The following is a 13,847-nucleotide window of genomic DNA, read 5'->3' as shown; positions in this document are numbered from 1 at the left end:
ATCAGCGTCAGCAGGAGGACACAAACGGTGGGTGCTTGTGAGGAGCAGCTGCTTATCAAGGCCGAGCGGCCCGGCCTCCTGTTAGGGAGGAAACAAGTCCAGCTGTCCACTGAAGGTTTCATGTGAACTCTCGGGGGAGCTCAAAACAGCTGATAAGTTGCTCATCAGACTCAGCATTAGGTCCTGTGATTGACTGGCGACCAGTCCAGGGTGTAGTCAGCTGGGATAGGTTCCAGCTCTCCTGGGATTCTATGAAGATTCCTATATTTTGCCAACCTTGTTTAGTGAATGCCTTTGTTTTTGTATTGGATCTCGTTGCAGTCGTACCTAATGATGTCCAGCTTTCTCTGGTGGTCAGTAAGAGAAATTGATTTCTGCTCTTTTTAAGGAAAACTTGGATTTAGTTGCCTCTAAAAAAACGCCATGTTATCATCTACCCATCTCTCTAAAGGCCAAAAACACCCCCCTTTTGTCCCACCCCGTTCTTTCCCCCCTCCCTCGCTGCTGTCACAGTTTTTCCACTTTGCTTGGACTAGACGACCCTCCCCCCATTTTTTTTTGGGATGACTCTTTCCTCTCTGGTTCTCTTCTCACAACCTCCGACCCGCTTTGTGCAACAAGATCTATGCAAACTTTTTGTTATTAAAAATATATACATTTTTCTTTCTTTTTCTGTTTTTGGTGGGAGTGATTCTGGACTGCGGGACCACACAGAGACCACCAGCGGGACTTCTCTGCTGCCGGCAAGGTGAGTAAAGATGTCTTTTTGTTGGGCTCCGGTGGGACAGGGGTGTCTAAACTATCTGAACAAAACATCTTAGAGTTTACAAAGCGAAGTGGTGTAATATTAAATACTATATCTCCATGTGCTTTATTCTTTCATAAATGTTGTCCCTGCAAATGTACATAAGCATTGTCAAATTAGGATTGACAGCGCTGAACAGTAGTGAGGGCTGTTTCTCATATTTTGGTGAACTTATTAAACATCATTCAGAGGGCCAATCAGTTGTAAACATCTGGTATTTAGAAATCAGCGTTTTTCATACTGGACGCTGGCATTGTTAGCTTGTGCAGGTGTATTCATGCAGCAGTATGGAAGATCAAGGCTGCTCCTGATTTTATTTCTTATGAACATGTTTACATTTGCATGATTTTATATTCATACTATTCCTTCTCCATGTCTCAGTGGTGGATTCACTCCCCGTGTTTAGATGCTACATAAAGTCAAACGTGCAATATCAGGCAAAAATGTGCCCCTGTTTTGGTTTGCACGTATCATTGCATGTAATAAACTAGTCAGTTTGCCTTGTACTCTATCATTCTGCAGAATCAAGCGTCCAAGTCCAGATAAAGTACCCTATGCTAGTACCTTGCTAGCATCGTCACTGCTAAATAATCCACCATGGGGCCAAAGTAAGCTGCAAGTGGCAGCAGTTTGATAAAGAAGGTTAGAAACACTATTGATCTCGCCAGGAAGTCGATCTAGTTGATCCATCCATCCATCCTACACACATACAGTGTGTTTATTATCGTCCCAATATCAGCATAAAAATGCGATATCGGTTGATATCGGTATCAGATTTTTTTCCACGATGATGAAAACCGATGTCATGTTACACCTATCAGTATAGGTATTGGCTGATATCAATATCAGAAATTGAGAGTTGGTGAAATTGAGATATTGGTTTTCAGCAAAAAATCCCTAGTTTTTGTTGCTATTTTTGGGTGTCTGGAACGGATTCATTGGATTTACAAATTGTTTGGGTTTTTTGGCTTTGGGTTTTTGTCCAGCGCTGCACACTGAAAAATCAAAGGGACCCTGAGGTCACTGTGATAGTTTGCATTTTGTAATCCACTCCATGTTATATAGATTTCAAGGAAAAAACATCCCCTATGTGAAGCTTTGTGTAGGTGACAAAACATATTATTAATATGTAAAATCCCGGCTGTTTTCTTCCCTTTTTGCAGTTTTTTGTTTTGTTTTTAGTTTGGCTGTTTGCCGTGGCTGCAATTTAGACACCCCTGGTCTAAACTTTTGCAACAAATTAATAACGAAAAAACGGGTTCCATGATAATAAATACATAAAATAATAATGAGATGGAAGATAGATGACTACATAAGTACAGGTGGAAGATACGGAAAATAAATGAATGAATGAAAAATGAAAATAATGGACAGCTGTAATATATCCATACAATTTCAATTTTGCTAGCTTGGTCCAATGGTCCAAGGGACGCGCCCCAACCTTTCCATTTCCAGATGACCCGCTGTACCTCCTGACATGCTAAACGTTGAGAGATGTTTGTACGTACAGTACGTGCATGATTCACAGCGGCAAAGTCTTCTTGCCAGGTTGTTCATCATCACCTGCCGACAATCTGACTGGATTTTGATCCTGCGTGAATTCACAAGTATAAAACAATACCCGTGTTACTTTTTCAAAAAGAAAGCCCTCAGTGGAGTCGTAAAAGCTGTAAATCCAACCTGTTAGCACGCCGCTTCGTATGTGCTAGGAAGGATTGCAGAAGATCTTTCCCTAATTGTCATCATGGTCCGCCTTCGCAGTTATGGCGGTTAATTGGTTCCAGACCCGACCTTGAGAGGCAATTTACATTTCATTTAAAAGTAGGATTCCTTATTGATAAATTGAATATTTTTGTATTTAGAGTAGGGCTGCAGTTACCTAATATTTTAGTAATCGAGTATTCTACCAACTGGCGCCGACCCAGCGGACTCTTAGCATAATCTCAAAATAGATATTTTTGTTTGGTTAAAGAGCAATAATACATTTATAAATTTGTAATAATTCCACTGCATGTCGGTCGATTGGTTAGCGCGCAGACCTCAAAGCTAGGAGACCCAAGTTCAATTCCACTCTCGGCCATCTCTGTGTGGAGTTTGCATGTTCTCCCCGTGCATGCGTGGGTTTTCTCCGGGTACTCCGGTTTCCTCCCACATTCCAAAAACATGCTAGGTTAATTAGCCACTCCAAATTGTCCATAGGTATGAATGTGAGTGTGAATGGTTGTTTGTCTATATGTGCCCTGTGATTGGCTGGCCACCAGTCCAGGGTGGACCCCGCCTCTCGCCCAAAGACATCTGGGATAGGCTCCAGCACCCCCCGCGACCCTCGTGAGGATAAGCGGTAGAAAATGAATGAATGAAGGTAATAATTCCCACTTCAGCTCAATATAGCAATAAAGATCACTGTAGGATTCATTCATATTTATCTCCCATCTTCAAACATCCACTTCCCCTCTTTGTTGTCTGCATGGGTGACGTACGCGTGTTGGTGACGTAAGCAATTCCTCGAAGCAGATAAAAAAAAAAATTTGTAATCCAGGTACTAAAATTATTTGATTATTTTGCAGCCATAATTTAGAGCACAGAAAACCTGTTTACGACCTTCTTAATACATTGTTTAAAACATTATTAAAGCCCTCTAGATATGAAATAACACCCCTATAGTCACCTTTACATTCCTATTCCCCAAATAGTAGCCATAATAAGAGAAAATAAGAAATCTAAGACATAAATAAGACTTGTGCGTGTCGCTGTATGTGTTCCGGTGCTGGAGGGCGCTCAGTCAGTGATGGACAGGAAGTAACATCAGTGCTTCAGAGTTGAGTTTTAGCTTGGCGTGTATTACAGCCACAACAGTAGCCCGTGTTTTTACAAGAAATGAATGAAATAAAGCAGAAGGACCAAACTATTGCAAAAGCGACACTAACAGGTAAAAATAAGACTATGTAATGTTTCCATATTTCCCTGGGAAGGAATGGGAAGGAATGTTCTCAAACAGGAGATTTTAACCATGGAAGACGCTTAGCAAGCTCTGGCCTCATCTTGGCACTATTGTTAGCCAAATGCTGGCCTGCACTGGATTTGTTTACCAAGTAGAGCGATGACGCCAGCACCACTTCCTGCCCCTCACGTAATGTGCACCGTACCAAATGTTTAGTACTGAAAAATCAAACTCCGAGTACATGCACCACTGCACCCCTACCAAATACTCTATTGTACCTGAGTGCTTAAAGTATAGTAGTAACCGGCGAGTCGCTGCTGATGTTTTTGATGCCTCAATCGTGGTTGAAAAGTCAAAGTCAAAGGTGAAAGGGTTGAATTCCCCCCACTGCAGGCTTACATAAGCCCCCCCAACACACACACACACACACACACACACACACACACACCCCAAACCTCAGCTCCTCCATGTGTCCTGCAGGCCTTGCACATTAACGCAGAGCAGCAGGAAGCCGGCAGAGGCAGCGACCACAGACTACTTGTAGCGTGGTGAGGGTCTTTCCTGGACTGGCTCATGTGGCTGGAGACATCCTTCATTAAGACGTTATTGGGAGTGAAACCCGACACGTAACGGACGCCAGGTCTTGTTTGTGTCTTTCACAATCACAATTATTTGTGCACATTATTTTGGACTTGAAGTCGATGCCGACCTTGCTTGGGTTTTGCGTAGAAAAACAAAGGAGCTTTATGTCATGCTTGGCAGCGTGCAGACGTGAACTGCAAGAACTTTTCTGCTTTTCTGGAAATCCAACCTCCTCCTCCCGCCAGCTGCACCCTGCTCCCTGTCGTCCATCTTGCTTTTATGAGAGGACTTACTTCTTTCCCGTCCATTTTCCGCCAGGCCCACTTCTCAAAAGTCAAGGAGTGACAGATGAGCACAATTTGTCTCACAAAAGAAACACAAGATCTTTCAGCTGGGGGGCAAAAAAAGACCACTTCTTTGTAGAAATACATGACAGTGAAAATGGTTTGAAGTAGCAGAGCATGAGTAAATCAGACGAGTAAGACTTTCAGGTTGATGTCTCAGTTGACTCACCTGATCTTCTCCAGGCAACCTTTTAATCCCCCTCAGCGTTCCTGAGCAAAGTAATCATCAGTTGTGATTGACACATTTTCAGAAAGTCTACTATATTGGGTAAAAGGAGTATAAAGGTGACTATAGGGGTGTTATTTCATGTCCAGATGACTCTAAAATGTTTGTTTTCTATGCTCTAATTATGAAAATATTCCATTTATACATAAGGAATTCTACTTATCACGGTTGAGTTGGAATTAACAGCGATAAACGAGGGAACAAGAGTATAAGTAAATCCACCTTATATGGAAGCTTGAAGTCACATGGTGCAGTGAGGTTGCAAACATGTGCCATTTAAACATCTAACTAAACATCTAACATGTATTTCGCGTTTTTTTCTTTGTACAGTGTTCCCTTGTTTACCACGGAATTACGCAATAATTACGCAATAAGCGATATCTGTGAAGTAGCTAGATCTCTGGCTTTTGCCGACATTCTGGGTGTTGTCGGGGAGAAAACCGTACAGCATTCAGAGTCACACTCCGTTAGCTTCTTTGTTTAGCTTCTTTGTTTACCGTATTGGCAGTAAGCAAACAGCTCACATGGTTAGCTAGTTTGTTAGCCATGACCTCAACAAGAGACGGCAGAAGATTGATTGACAGTGGTCTACAGCCCATCATGACCGGGAAGACAATGAGGCAGTGCAGACAACACTCAACTTCCCATAACGCAGTTCTTCTTAAAGGGCCAGTGTTCATATGCGGTGAAAAAAAGGACTAAAATTGCACCAAAAAAAATCTGTGAAACACACAAAAGTCCACAAAAGGTGAACCATGGTATTAATTTTTAAATATTTGAAGTATTTGTATTTGTTATTTTATAATTATTTTATATCTTTGTACTTTTTCATATTTTATTTACTAATTTTATTAAGACTTTTTGGATTTGTATTCATTTAGTTTGATTTGTTATTGATATATTGGTATTATCTTTTTATATTTTAATGAATTCATTAATATTTATTTGTTTTTATATTTAATTTCAGGATTTTTACATTTATTTTCTGTATTTAATTTTTTCATCTTCATTTTTTATATTTGTATTTATTTCATAATAATATCATGATATATGGTTTATATATATTTTAATGTATTCATTTGTAAGTATTTATTTCTATATTAATTTCCATAAAATCTTAATGTTTGTATATTTTATTTATTAATTAATCACTATTTTTAAGATTTGACGTATTCATTCAAATGCAAAGCATTTGTTAGATAAGAGAATGAAATGAAATATGAAAACACAAGAATCAAAATAAAATATGCAACAATGAAGGAAAAGCATGTCAACTAACTGTGTTTTTTATTATCACCTATTCTCCTGAAGTTTCTGGTAAAAGTCCCAAGTAAATGTGCAACTATTGCTCAGGTTTGGTCTCGGTTGTGTCAACAAGTGCTTGTGCCGACATGAGGCAGCCAGTCCCTGATCTCAGCACCCCATGTAGGGATGCAAATGGCAGCAGCACTGTGACAAACAGAAGAGGCGAGGGGTTCACCTTGGGGGGATGCAGCACACGTGGCTCTTGTTGTTGTTGGAGTGCAGAAATGAGCTTTTCACTTCCAGATGCTTGCACGATGGGTCCCATATGGAAGGAAAAAAGGCAGGTTTTCGGGGCTAGGCGTAAGAAAAAAGGCTCTGAAATGATCAATGTAATAAGTTTCAGCTTCCCACCTCCTCCTTTTCTTCTTATTTTGCAGGCAGACGGCACAGCACATGACAGAGGTCTTGCTCTAAATCAGCGTGCTTTAACTTTTGAGGAATTTACTGGTCAACGCTGGACTTCCTGTAAATAACGTCAAGAAGAACGTGAGGAAGGTAAGCTAATAGGATGACCTGCTGCTGCTTGTGCAAGAACCTTTTGGTCCAGGCTTTTCTTGCAAAAAAAAAAAAAGAAACCACAGAAGAACTCGAAGCTCGATCTGCAAAAAGACACTTTCTCTCTCTTGGGCGCATTCCATAAGAACTTTCAGGAAAGTGTGGTGCTGCAAGAAAGTGAGATATTTTTCTCTAGATGTATGTGTGGCCTAGGAGCCATTTGCGGCCTGTGGCTCTTTTTTTATTAGCCTGTGACACGTTCTAAAAATATAATTTTACAGAAAAATAAAAAAAACACAACATTTTTTAAAAGAAAAAAGTTGTAACATAACCAGAAATGCAAATACTGCGGATTTCAGAAAACAACAGATGGAATGATAACAACACTCTACAAGAAGCAATGAAGTCTGTAAAATTAAATAATAAAAAAAAAATGTTACAACTATAATGATGAAAATAGTAATATTAATGATGATTATAATGATGGTAATAATGATAAAGATTATAACAATAATGATAATAACAATACCAATATTACAATGATAATAATAAGAGGGGAAAACAAGACTGTGGCATGAACATGATTATATCTTGCAAAAAGGGGTAGGCATTTATAAGCTTTTGCTTCAGCCTACTCCTTTTGGGCTTGTCATCAGATAGTTGAATACAAATGTAAATCATGGAAAGTTATATTTTGATTGATGTAAGAAATGCACTGTAATGTTTCATATATTTGCCCAAATAAAAAAAAATTAAAAAAAGAAAAAAATTTGAATTTTACGAATCATGAGGAAAAATATTCATTTTAGTACCATAAAAAAATCCAACGGCTCTTGCATCCTTTCATTTTTCAGGTATAATGTATTGAAAGAACAGGTATTGAAAACTATCAGTCTCAGTATCAGTCTTGAGAAGAAGGATGGTATCGTCCAGAAAAAAAATATTGTGCATCCCAGTCCATTTATCTAGCTGTCTATCATCCAGCCATCTTTGTATCCATTCATCCATCTATTCATTCATCCATCAACTGTATCTGTCTTAGCCATCCTTCCGTGTGTTCATCTATTCATCCATCCATCTATCATCCATCTAGTCATACCGTTATCCATCCAGGGCTCGACCATAACGATGTACCGATGGCCCGGGGCAAGTTAAAACCAAATTGGGGCAAGTAAATCCAATCAGTGATATTCCCATCGGGCAAGTGCACTTTGGCATGCCATACTGCCAAGAGTTTTTTTAAAAGCGGTTCTTGTTGGGTGTTGGTAAAACACGGACTGTGTAATTCCGGTGCTAATTTGCAAACCAATCCTTACAAATCTTGGACCAATCAGAATGGTTTATTTAGACTGCGGTCCGCAGTCCACAGTCGGCGTTTTACCCACACGGCGTTTTACCCCGTTGTTCGCGATCAACCAATGAGCGATGGTTTGACTAGGAAAACATCTATCATGGCGTCCCTGCCAACATGGTCTAATTCTTCAACAACTTGTGAAGGAAACAGCAAAAAGTGATGAACCAGTGCCTCCTAAACAAGTATTTTATTAGCGGCAGCAAATCAAATGATGGCACAGGTGAGTGAATCACATTGCTGTGACAATTTGAAGTGGTCACAATGAAACACCACCCATTAGATCCAATACCAAGTGCTGATTTTGCACAAGCTACAAAATCTAGCGCTTCCATTTCTCTGTGTATTTTTCTCACCTTTGCTTCACAAATGATTGTTTGACCATTGAGCATTTTTTTCCGGATTCAAAACACTTTACTAGTACACAAATGTGTCTATTCAATAATAAAACTTCTAAAAGTCAAAGTGCCTAGAAGTCTCTTGACAATCCAGATTTCCATGCATTTGTCATGATCTATGTAGGAAAACAACCACAAGAAATGATAACCATTTCATCTTTATTTGAGATTCTCGTGTGATGCCACAAAAATGAGATGATATCATTATGGCAGTCTTTTCATTTTACATGGGGCAAGTTGGGGCAAGTAGTTCTCACCTTAAGGATTCCCTATGGGCAAGTCATTTTTGGTTTTAATGTAGAGCCCTGCCATCCATCCATCCATCCATCTAATCATGATTCATTCATTCTGACCTCGGCGAGAGGTGGAGCCCACCCTCAGCCAATGGCAGGGCACACATAGACAAACAACTATTCACCGTCACCATCTAGTCATCATATATCAACTAACGAAGCCTGTGCCTGTTCTTTCCAAAGATGATGGATTTTCCTCATGTTTGTGCTCAGAAACAGACATGGACTCCTACTATGACTTCATATGACTGTTAGAATCTCATAAGAAAGTCACTTTTGCATAAGAGGAGACCTTTAATGGAAGAAGCGCACTTCCTGTACCAATATAAGGGAATCTTGTAGAAAGCAACAACAGCGAGCACATATTCCAGGGCTGTGAATCGTAGCAGCTGCCATGCAGTCACTTTAGAAGTGTTTTGTTAATCCAAAGCAGATGTTCTGTGGTTTTCACCAAATTGCGCTCTCCGTCGTATAACCGTGACTTCAAGACTCGTATTAAAATCTGTCGCATGGGAACGCTCCTCCTCGGCGTGAAATATGTCGCGCTTAACCCTCATCTGTCGGCGTAAGCAATCTTCTGACAATGCGGACCTTCACAGGAGATCAGTGCGATATGTTTGCTCGCCAAAAGACCCCCCAGGCGGGGAAGGCAGAAAGGCAGACCTCACGCCGCTCACAGCATTTTTCCAACAATGTTTCTGGTTCTGTGTAGAATCCACAGGCTCGCTAGTGGTGTGCCATGCTTGTGGTTTGATCTGACATCTCCAACGCGGTTTGAACAGCAGCTGCCTCGTCCGTGAGGGTCAAGTGTTAGCAAACTGTGTAGGCCTCCTGCCAAGAAAGACCAAGACCAAGACGCCAAAACCGAGGGAGAGGCTTGTCCTTGAGCATGATCATGCATGTTAAAAAACAATGTGCGTCTTTGTGTGTGCGTGCACATCTGTGTTTATGTCCACGCTTCATGCAAAGGTTTGCGATGACTCAGCAGTTGAGGGCAACATCGGCGTTTCCTTTGAGCCGCTGCACTCTGCTCACTGGGGTAACTCTCGCAGCAAAATAAAACAGTCAATGAGGGATCGTATGACTGCGAGGAAGCTGTAAAATAGAGCAGGAGCTGTTGTGCGTCCATCACTGGCGTTAGAAAGTACAATAAACAATACGACCACAGCATTATTCCCAAGGTTGCTCAAAGTCTGAATTCATTCATTCATTTATCCAAACTCACGTACGATAGCATCACCAAAGATGATAAAGTTTCTTTGATGCTTGTGAAAACATCCAATTCAATGATGACTGGAAATACATTCATTGAATACTCATGAAAACACAAAATCTCATATGCTTGGTTCATCCATGGATTTACAGAAACACAATTACATTTATCCAGGACACTAATTTATCTGTGATGCTTACGAAAACACGTACGATTGTTAAAGACTAAAGTGAACGTTTACGAAATACCGTGTTATATGTTAATACCATGGTTCATGATTTCCCTAAACGGGCACATCAGGTTTATCGAAGACTCTGCTTTGTCTTTGGTGCTTCTGAAAACATATAAACCCGCATTGTTCAAGACTAAAGTGAATATCTACGAGAACCACATATGGTAGATACAGTGCATCCGGAAAGTATTCACAGCGCTTCACTTTTTCTACATTTTGTCATGTTACAGCCTCATTCCAAATTGTATTAAATTAATCTCTTACCTCAAAATTCTACACAAAATACTCCACTATGACAATGTGAAAAAAGTTTTTTTTTTACATGTTTTGAATTTATTAAAAATAGAAAACAAAAAAATCACATTTACATAAGTAATAACAGCCTTTGCTTAATACTTTGTTGATCCACCTTTGGCAGCAATTACAGCCTCAAGTCTTTTTGAATATGATCCCACAAGTTTAGCACACCTATCTTTAGGCAGTTTTGCCCGTTCTTCTTTGCAATAAGTCTCAAGCTCCATCAGGTTGGATGGGAGACGTCTGTGCACAGCCATTTTCAGATCTCTCCAGAGATGTTCCATCGGATTCAAGTCTGGACTCTGGCTGGGCCACTCCAGGACATTCACGGAGTGGTTCTGAAGCCAATCTTTTGAGATCTTGGCTGTGTGCTAATGTCTACTGTCTGTATGGTCAAGGTACATGACCAGTCTACTGAGGTCAAGAGCGCTCTGGAGCAGGTTTTCATCCAGGATATATTGCTGCATTCATTTTTCCTTCTATCCTGACTAGTCTGCCAGTTCCTGCTGCTGAAAAACATCCCCACAGCATGATGCTGCCACCACCATGCTTCACTGTAGGGATGGTATTGGCCTGGTGATGAGCAGTGCCTGGTTTCCTCCAAACATGGCGCCTGGCATTCACACCAAAGAGTTCAATCTTTGTCTCATCAGACCAGAGAATTTTGTTTCTCATGGTCTGAGAGTCATTCAGGTGCTTTTTGGCAAATTCCAGATGGGCTGCCATGTTCCTTTTACTAAGGAGTGGCTTTCGTCTGGCCACTCTACCATACAGGCCTGATTGGTGGATTGCTGCAGAGATGGTTGGCCTTCTGGAAGGCTCTCCTCTCTCCACAGAGGAACGCTGGAGCTCTGACAGAGTGACCATCGGGGCCTTGGTCACCTCCCTGACTAAGGCCCTTCTTCCCCGATCGCTCAGTTTAGAAGGCCGGCCAGCTCTAGGAAGAGTCCTGGTGGTTCCAAACGTCTTCCATTTACGAATAATGGAGGCCACTGTGCTCATTGGGACCTTCAAAGCAGCAGAAATTTTTCTGTATCCTTCCCCAGATTTGTGCCTCAAGACAATCCTGTCTCGCAGGTCTACAGACAGTTCTTTTGACTTCATGCTTGGTGTTTGTGCTCTGACATGCACAGTCAACTGTGGGACCTTATATAGACAGTTATTATATTTCCAAATCATGTCCAATCAACTGAATTTACTGCAGGTGGACTCCAATTAAGCTGTAGAAAGATCTCAAGGATGATCAGTGGAAAAAAGATGCACCTGAGCTCAATTTTGAGCTTCATGGCAAAGGCTGTGAATACTTATGTAAATGTGATTTCTTAGTTTTCTATTTTTAATAAATTCAAAAAAAGTCAAAAAAAAAACTTTTTCACATTGTCATAATGGAGTATTTTGTGTAGAATTTTGAGGTAAGAGATTAATTTAATTCAGTTTGGAATGAGGCTGTAACATGACAAAATGTAGAAAAAGTGAAGCGCTGTGAATACTTTCCGGATGCACTGTATATGAAAGACATTTTCCCATTTTTTTGTTTACAAAAACACAAAATGATGTATGTTTTCGTCATCAAAGATTACATTCAGTTCATGATTTACCAAAGTACACAAATTAGGCTTATCAAAGACTGATTTGTCTTTGATGCTTACGAAAACACGTACGTTTGCATTGTTAAAGACCTGTGTGAATGTCTACAAAAACCACATATGCTAGGTTTCTGGTTTACAAAAACACAAAAGAATGTACATTTGGTTCATCCAAAACTTCATTGTGTTCATGATTTACGTTAGGTTTATCAAAGACTACTTTAATGCCTACGAAAACACATGCGTTAGGATTGCTAAAGACTAAAGTGAATATTTACGAGAACCACGTATGGTTGATATATGAAAGACATTTTCCCATTTCTTTGTTTACAAAAACACAAAATGATGTACGTTTTCGTCATCAAAGATTACATTCAGTTCATGATTTACCAAAGTACACAAATTAGGCTTATCAAAGACTGATTTGTCTTTGATGCTTACGAAAACACGTACGCTTGCATTGTTAAAGACGTGCATGAATGTTTACGAAAACCACATATGCTAGGTTTCTGGTTTACAAAAACACAAAAGAATGTACGTTTGGTTCATCCAAAACTTCATTGTGTTCATGATTTACGAAAAGAGGCACATTAGACTACTTTGATGCCTACGAAAACACGTGCGTTAGGATTGTTAAAGACTAAAGTGAATGTTTAGCAAAACCACATATATAAGGTTTATGAAGCATTTCCTTCCATTGTTTTGGTTTGCAAGGACAAGATGACGTAAGTTAGGTTAATCAAAGACAATATTGTGTTCATAATTTCCCAAAGGGCATATTAGGTTTATCAAAGACTCTGCTTTGCTGCTTCTGAAAATGTTAAAAAATGTTAGGATTGTAGAAGACTACAGCAAAAACAGGCATGGTAGCTTTATGAAGTATTTTTTTCTCCCCAAAAACAAAAGTATGCACATTGAACTTTGATCAGGAGTTTATCTCGATAGCACTACATCAACTGAGCAACACAAACCATTTGAAATAGTTTTCCAAGTTCCCATTTGGAATAGTCATTGTGCTCCAAGACAGAACTATTCCACATATTGTCATTCCGACAAGATTCCAGTGGAAGTTTTCTTAATCTCTACTAAACATCCCAAGGCTCTTGACCCCTCAGCCTCGCTTGTGTAACTTTGATGGAACGTTTCTTTATAATAAAACCGGAGGAGTATTTTTTTGTAATTCCCACAACTTCTCTGACCTTGTAAGAGGAGGACAGACATTGTCTCGTATTTGACCATCCAGCATTCCACACAAATGATGCCAGTTGATATCCAAAAAGTCCAAGTTCATCAAGCGTTCACATCTCAATATCAGGAAATCATAGTACTTTGGCGCAGGAGTACTAGCATGATGTCTTAATTATAGTTTATTATCATAAAGTCACTATGTAATGTGAGACACGTATGCTTTCCTGGCACGAGCGGCCAAGTAATAAAGGGCAGGAAGACCACGAGGAGGAAACTTATTTCTGAATCAACAAGTCATCTGTGATTCATGTGCCGCAAAGAACATTTCTGCGGATCAATCAGGCGTCACTGTCATTGGAAATGGGATGAAGGGGTTTTTACATGACGCATCAAGGTCAAATTGTTGTGCACTTTGTCATTTTAGCTCACATTTTTTATAAAAGAAAAATCATCATACAAAAATCGGGTTTGATTGTGTAGAAATCCTCCCCCTCAGGACTCTAAGTGGGTTTCGAATAGAGAATAAGGGAATCTTAAAGAACCAAAGTATAGAATGAGAACCAGATTGTTTATTCCAGACAACAATACCTA

The 13,847-nt window shown here is 40.0% G+C and overlaps 2 protein-coding genes across 2 annotated transcripts in view; one reads left to right on the top strand and one right to left on the bottom strand.

The window, feature by feature from the left end:
* LOC131105616 (lysosomal thioesterase PPT2-A-like) overlaps positions 1–13,847 on the bottom strand; it is a 213,248-nt gene that overhangs the window by 187,270 nt on the left and 12,131 nt on the right. The window lies entirely within an intron of this gene.
* pear1 (platelet endothelial aggregation receptor 1) overlaps positions 609–13,847 on the top strand; it is a 53,496-nt gene continuing 40,257 nt past the window's right edge. Inside the window, exons 1-2 of the mRNA XM_078790662.1 lie at positions 609–748; positions 6,581–6,698. The gene's annotated coding sequence lies outside the window, so the exon portion shown is untranslated. The remainder of the gene's footprint in view (positions 749–6,580; positions 6,699–13,847) is intronic.

Source organism: Doryrhamphus excisus, linkage group LG5, assembly GCF_037039965.1.
Source record: "Doryrhamphus excisus strain RoL-2023G ecotype Guam linkage group LG5, RoL_Dexc_Guam_v1.1, whole genome shotgun sequence".
NCBI lineage: Eukaryota > Metazoa > Chordata > Actinopteri > Syngnathiformes > Syngnathidae > Doryrhamphus > Doryrhamphus excisus.
The sequence above is the reverse complement of the archived record's forward strand: the minus strand, read 5'-3'. Positions and strand labels throughout refer to the sequence as shown.